We start from the raw sequence: 8040 nt of genomic DNA on the forward strand, positions 1-8040 counted from the left end.
AGAAATTTCAAATACTATATATTGAAACACGAAGTTCAATATAAATATATATATTTAAGTATATTACTATAATAATATTTTTAAAAATTCAACTATAAACTGTATTATCGTAATTATTGATAATACGCTGTCTTGTATATGAATTTAAATTATGATATCCATGACGTACTATCGTATAGGTACCTAGGTAGATAATATAATTATACAACAATACTATATGTATATGATAGGTACAATTTAGAGTAAAAGTCAGCGAGATAAATAAGAAATGACAAACACAATTAGTATATTCACGGGTATAAATTATAATAATATTATGAAATATAATAAATTACGAACAAAATATTAAATATTTTATAAGTTACATCTTTTTGTCTGTTATTATAGCCGTCGATAATAATAATATAGGCATATAGAATAGTATATATCACTACTACCTACGTTCTACAACTGTCGTCTGTCATTTTACAATGAATAATATCCATAATAAATGTTTTACTTACCTAGCCACAGTAGTAAGTTCTATATTGTTATCTGTCAAAACATTTTCAGATTCTGGTAAATGTGTATTTTCCTGTTGCAATTAAAATATAAGAATATAGTCTGAATAATCTTCAAATATTAGAATATTCTTCTAAATTTTATATTTATATAATTACCTGGCCACCGCAGTTATTATGTATATCACTTTTTTTATTCTGTACATTTTGCAATCGATGTTTTTTTATTAGAGGTGCACTTAACTTACGTCTAGCTTTTCTTCCATAACGCCAATCTTTATCCATTTCGTAAAAAAAAAAATTAAAAAGAACATAAAATCTACAGACAACCTTACTGATCGGCGTGTTGGGTTGAAATCAAATGATTCATAAATCATAGGTATTATTATACTTTGTATTTCCTTAAAATTTAAATATAATAGTATGTGGGTTGTATTAAATTTGGAAAAATATAATTGTTATTACTGACTATTATTATTGACACCCATTAGTAATGTTCTATACCTATCCAATAATCCTTATCGGCTAGTTGTTTCCGACTTTCCGAGAATCTATCACGGACTGTCGGCAGCCGCGAGCCGCCGCCGTAATAGACTTTCGCACGCACAGGCACATGTCAATACTATACGAAAAATGAAATATATTCATGTTTGCAATGCTATAAAAACTACTAAAAGCGGTAGTAAATTAAACATACTTCCTGAAGTCCGATTGTAATTTTGAAAAAATGGTTGAATTTATAAACTTCTAGACTATGCTCTTTAGGAATCTCTTTTTTGATTTAAAATTAGATGTGCCCAAAATAAATACAAATGTAATGCAATTATTTCATGCGAATTTTTAAAAAAAAAATAGTTATTTTAAGGTCCTTTAAAATTGAAAATCGACTTCCTAAATAACCTAGATATTTTGTCAAAGAGTTCATACATGTATGCAAATTAAAATCAGACATTCCGAAGGATGTGTAATTTGATTTAACGCATGAAAAATACGTCTGCTGCGATCCCCTTAATTGAAATATTAAACGCAATTTCTAATATCATAAAGTAAGAGCGTCACCGAAAAACTAATTAGAGAATCTAAAATGTTATATTTCAATCTAGTAAATCCAAAATTTTGAAATTGATAAATTCCAAAATTCAAAATATGGATTTGTCAAAAAATATTTTCAAAACCTAAACTACCTATACTATACGATCATGTTTACTATATGGGCCGTTCCCGGTGGTACTGCAATACCGGGTCAACCCGCGGTGGAGCAGGAGCAAGCCCCAAAATCTCCACCAAGCTTGAAAAAATTAGTTTAACATTTGAACCTTTCAATGAAAGGTGTATCAGATGTTAAGCTGATAAGAACAGATACTACACTTTGATCTTAGCCGATAGGCCGAGAAGCGATACATTGCCGACATCACTAAGGTATCTTAAAGATAAACACAATTCTAAGACGATTGCAGTTTCAAATTTGAGCGTGTTCGGAAAAGCGAAAATATCGATTTTCGAAAAATCGCATCTTCAAAATTGGCCGTATACGTCATTAATTTTATGTGTTGCACCTCGCAGGTCGATGATAATTGCATTGAAATAGATGATTTTATAGATTAATTGTCGAATTTACCATCAGACAAATAATACAGCTCAATTGCGCTATCTACCGTCAATAAAAAACGAACGCATACGCGAAATATTCTTCTTCAAAATCACGTATTCCGTTGTCTATTTCTACACGACTTTGTTTTTTCTCATGTTTAATAGTTGTAAAATACGTACGAGTTTGCAAATAACCGTTTGAATACAATACGATCAGTATCGTAGCGATGGAATAATAACAAACGACGTTTCTACATACGAAAATTCGACAACGGCGGACGCAGATAGCCGCCACCGTCGCGGTCGATGGGAATGTTACCTACGACGTGTAATAATGACGTGCGGCGAAATACGGCGGCATCGTGTACCAATAGCGCCCTCTCGTTGTCATACTATCGGCTCATGTATGTACATAATATTCTGAATAGTATTTTATAACGTATAATGTGAGAAATAACAACAATAACAATACAATAATATTATTGTTGTTCTTTTTAAAATAATGTTTACAAATTAAACTTTATTACTCAAAATCAATTAATATTTTACATTTATAAGTAGTTTAATGTTATGTAAACATGTAACCCACGAGCTCACCGCACAGGGGCTATAGTCCATATGCGTATTTTACATTTCAGTCATTACTTGTGCAACAAAAGTGCATTGTAAATTCCACCGATTGCAACCATTTTAAACCTTTTTTCATGTAAATTCCACCGGTACTTTTTACTACCTGTAAAAACCTAAATTAACCTAAAAATTAAGATAAAAATAATTTATAAATCCATAGGGAATTTTACATCAATCTAAATATGACACATAATTTCAATTTTTATTCACATATATTCACACATGCTAAATTGCCTAAACACATTGCATTTTTTAACGCAAACCGCCCAAATAAAGCAGTACATAAGTATTTATTAGATAAATTATTTATATTTAGATACAACAATTTTAAAAATCATGTATATATAAAATCATGTAATATTATCAATTTTGATCAATAGCGAAAAACGGACGCATACACGAAATATTATTTTCCAATAACATGTATTTCGTTGTCTAATTCAACAAGAATTAGTTTTTTCTTTTGTTTAATAGTTGTAAAACACGTACTAGTTTGCAAATAACCAATTGAATAGGGGGTGCTATACCCCCCTCCCCATGGTTACGCCACTGAGTCACCACGTAAAGTGTACCTACGAATATAGTTCTGCCCATCGTACACGCAAAATAAACTCGGTTAAACGTATATTATACATTTATACCAACAATATACATATTTTAACAACATATATGGTATAAGTATAAGTATATTATACCAAAATTATCCTTTTTATAGACGTAGTTTATGTTTACTGGGACTATTCTTAATTTACCATCAAATATGTATTAATGTTAGATGTCTGCAGTTAACTTGGACCAATCGGACCAAATATTTATTATTTTAATAAAATACAATTTAAATTTATTAAAATTTTTACCTAATACATGTTATATTATATTATAATATTTTAAATAAAAATATTTAATATTTATAAGTTATAACTCATTCAATGTTTAATGTTACCTATATATTGTGTAGGTACCTCACCGTACACGGGCGCATACAGCTTAGTCTATAAATCATAATACACGTCTTTTACATTTTCAGTCATTATTGGTTTAGGCTTAAGTATGATATATAAGTATATTAGTATATAACATTATACTAGTTGTCTAAATATGACTTATTATAGTTATTAATTATTACCTACTTGGCTTTGGCTACTTACTAATCAGTGTAAAACATAGATTGATATTTTGCAAACAAAATTTGATGTCTGTTTAATTTTTATACGAAATTCAGTATTTCAGACTTCATTACTGTATTAAACTATCAAGTATTAACTACTATTTATGAAGACGTGAACCAACTATCTACCATCTAATTAAAATTATTAAAATCTGTGAGTTTTTTAGTATTTTAGGTACAGTTTACATTTAGATACTTAACTAAACATTAGTACATATTATATTACACGTTTTGATGTTTTGATTACAAAATTAAACACCAATAAACTGTATATTTTGGTTTTATACATTTTTGAATGTTTCGGTTATGGCAACACATTAACACAATTGATTTCATATGTATATTGTATATAATTATGAAGTTGTAACTGACGTTTTTTGCACTCACATGTCATGTTTACACCCCTCTACACAGTGGTGGTGTTAAGGGGAAAGAGGGCCCTCCCCCATTGGTCTATCATCTAGGTTAATAAATTGGTCCATTTTTATAAATATTTGTGTCGTAAAACTTGGAAAATTATAGACCCACCACTGCCCTTACCGACAAGGTTGGGCTGTATCCCGATACAATTATAAGTATAAAATGTAATTCAAATGAATTATTTCGGAAAAAATAAATTTAACCTACTGTTGTAAAAGTAAAATAAATTACTTTAATCAGTTTAATCACAATTATACCATCAAACCAGCTGATCCCGTGCACTTCGTTGCCCGTTAAATGTATCAACTCTATATGACACAAACTTTGTTCAATTCATTATTTAATATTCAGTGTATGGTGTTCAAAATCGATCTTAACTTCTCCGTTGCCCGGAATAAAAATTCTGATTCGCAGCAGTACATTATCAGGTAGGCAATCTACCTGCGGTAGTTCGCGGGCCCCGCCGTGTTGTTTGTACGTAAGTGTATGATTTAACTCTAAAGTATCAAAGTTATACCAAGTTTGTCGTTTTTACTTAATTCCACCTACGATGGATTAATATAATCAATTTATACAAAATCCTATCCTAACCTAACCGTACCAAAATCTGATGAATAAAAAAAAACAAATTTAACCCTTTGTAAATTAATCTATTTTCTTCCCAGAGATCTAATCTACCCACAAACATTAATTTATATATATATCTAACAATATAAATACAGAGACTATAACTGTACAGACTAAACTCTAGAACTACTTATCAGATCTTCTAGTATATTATATTATCCTCTTCATGCACGACTTTTTAGATTTTCAAAAAAAAAACATCTATATAGAATTTGGGCTAAATAGGCTCATGGGATAGATTACAACCCCGTTATCATATGATACCTCTGTGCATATTTGGAACAACTTTTTTTTTAGATAGGTTGTTTTTAGACTACCTGAACTGGTGGAGTCGATACTGGCGGAATGGATGCTACGTTGGCGGAATCGATAGGCCCCCGTGGGTAGTACCATTGATTAAAAAAATACTATAATATATTATATATTATACTATTATTAATTATGTATTTATTTTTCATAGTCACAGGTAGTACCTACTGTGATCGCATTAGTGTGTGAGTGTGACTGTAGTGTAAAAAAAAATAACAAGGCGCTCCACGCAAGTCAATAAATTACGTGCTACACAAATATCTATAGAATATTTTGAGTTTTATGGTAAAAAAATATACATTTTTTGCAAATTGTATTACCTAATCGTTAGTTATCTGATACAATTTCTGAAAACATATTTGTACTTGTCATGAAATTTACTTGAAATCCACTTTCTTACAATCTTAAATTAATTTTTTAGTTCAATATTTATATCGTATCTTTTTAAATGTGGTAAATGATAATTATAGATACTAATTAACGTTTAAAAAATATATTTGTTCGACCATTTGCATATGGTTGTGAGTAATATTGTAGTCTGGGAATTTTTTTTCCTGGGAATTTTTATTCCGACTGCCATTACTGTAGGTATACTTATAAAATTTATTATTTCTTAATTTAAATAATCGGTCGACGGTATTACGAATTCCCAGAACTACGTATAATTAAAATGCAATAAAAATGACAATATATGTTCAATTGCGCGCTTTATCTTTTACTATTATATTACCTACTCACTACTCGGCTTTCGCTGCAATTCGCAAAAATGTATAATTACATTATACTACACAAGAGAATCACTTTGTTATTTCATAGTTATTAACTATTACATTACTTAACTTTTTTATACAAATACAACAATTTAAAAAAGTAGTATTACAAACCATCCCCGATAGGAAAAGGAAACTCACGTTCATATACTAAATTAATTAATTCTAAAACCATGTAACCAAGAAAAAAAGTCAAAAATAAATTTTTCTTACCATAATATTTACCACATTATTTTACCAATTTTAGAAATTTCAAATACTATATATTTAAGTATATTACTATAATAATATTTTTAAAAATTCAACTATAAACTGTATTATCGTAATTATTGATAATACGCTGTCTTGTATATGAATTTAAATTATGATATCCATGACGTACTATCGTATAGGTACCTAGGTAGATAATATAATTATACAACAATACTATATGTATATGATAGGTACAATTTAGAGTAAAAGTCAGCGAGATAAATAAGAAATGACAAACACAATTAGTATATTCACGGGTATAAATTATAATAATATTATGAAATATAATAAATTACGAACAAAATATTAAATATTTTATAAGTTACATCTTTTTGTCTGTTATTATAGCCGTCGATAATAATAATATAGGCATATAGAATAGTATATATCACTACTACCTACGTTCTACAACTGTCGTCTGTCATTTTACAATGAATAATATCCATAATAAATGTTTTACTTACCTAGCCACAGTAGTAAGTTCTATATTGTTATCTGTCAAAACATTTTCAGATTCTGGTAAATGTGTATTTTCCTGTCGCAATTAAAATATAAGAATATAGTCTGAATAATCTTCAAATATTAGAATATTCTTCTAAATTTTATATTTATATAATTACCTGGTCACCGCAGTTATTATGTATATCACTTTTTTTATTCTGTAAATTTTGCAATCGATGTTTTTTTATTAGAGGTGCACTTAACTTACGTCTAGCTTTTCTCCCATAACTCCAATCTTTATCCATTTCGTAAAAAAAAAAATTAAAAAGAACATAAAATCTACAGACAACCTTACTGATCGGCGTGTTGGGTTGAAATCAAATGATTCATAAATCATAGGTATTATTATACTTTGTATTTCCTTAAAATTTAAATATAATAATATGTGGGTTGTATTAAATTTGTCCTATTAAAAAATGTCCTAAATAACCTAGATATTTTGTCAAAGAGTTCATACATGTATGCAAATTAAAATCAGACATTCCGAAGGATGTGTAATTTAATTTAACGCATGAAAAATACGTCTGCTGCGATCCCCTTAATTGAAATATTAAACGCAATTTCTAATATTCATAAAGTAAGAGCGTCACCGAAAAACTAATATTAGAGAATCTAAAATGTTATATTTCAATCTAGTAAATCCAAAATTTTGAAATTGATAAATTCCATAATTCAAAATATGGAAATGTCAAAAAATATTTTCAAAACCTAAACTACCTTACTATACTACGATCATGTTTACTATATGGGCCATTCCCGGTGGTACTGCAATACCGGGTCAACCCGCGGTGGAGCAGAAGCAAGCCCCAAAATCTCCACCAGATTTGAAAAAATTAGATTAACATTTGAACCTTTCAATGAAAGGTGTATCAGATGTTAAGCTGATAAGAACAGATTTTATTTAATAATATTTATGGTGAAACAGTAAAATGGGGGCCTACAAAAAAAAAAACCACAAAAATTAGAGAACAAAAGGGGGGACACATATAAAGGGAACATCAGTATTTTAGCAATAAATATAAGTATATATAGGGCCGTCGAGTGTGCCGCCGCCCACGCGGCCTCAACGCACTTTTTGAAGGAGGGTGACTTCACGAGGTTCGCCGATTGGCGTTTTGTCCATCGCGCTAGGCTGAACCTCGTACCGCTAAATGGCTCTTCGTCATGGAGGGTCGGTGACCGCAGGTGTCGACGGTGTGGGTATACAAATGAAAGCCTAGCCCACGTCGTCGATCACTGTATGCGTTACACCGGCCTGTACATGGCGAGGCAC

At 29.8% G+C, this 8040-nt stretch overlaps 2 non-coding genes across 2 annotated transcripts; both read right to left on the reverse strand.

Moving 5' to 3' along the window:
• Nucleotides 1-1705: 1705 nt before the first annotated feature.
• LOC132937635 (U2 spliceosomal RNA) lies at nucleotides 1706-1899 on the reverse strand. Its single transcript, XR_009663748.1, has one exon. It is a non-coding gene; the product is annotated as a U2 spliceosomal RNA (small nuclear RNA).
• Nucleotides 1900-7507: 5608 nt separating this feature from the next.
• Nucleotides 7508-7700, reverse strand: LOC132937645 (U2 spliceosomal RNA). The gene has a single exon (XR_009663753.1). It is a non-coding gene; the product is annotated as a U2 spliceosomal RNA (small nuclear RNA).
• Between the last annotated feature and the right edge of the window lie 340 nt (nucleotides 7701-8040).

Source organism: Metopolophium dirhodum, chromosome 1, assembly GCF_019925205.1.
Source record: "Metopolophium dirhodum isolate CAU chromosome 1, ASM1992520v1, whole genome shotgun sequence".
In the NCBI taxonomy this organism is placed as follows: Eukaryota; Metazoa; Arthropoda; class Insecta; order Hemiptera; family Aphididae; genus Metopolophium; species Metopolophium dirhodum.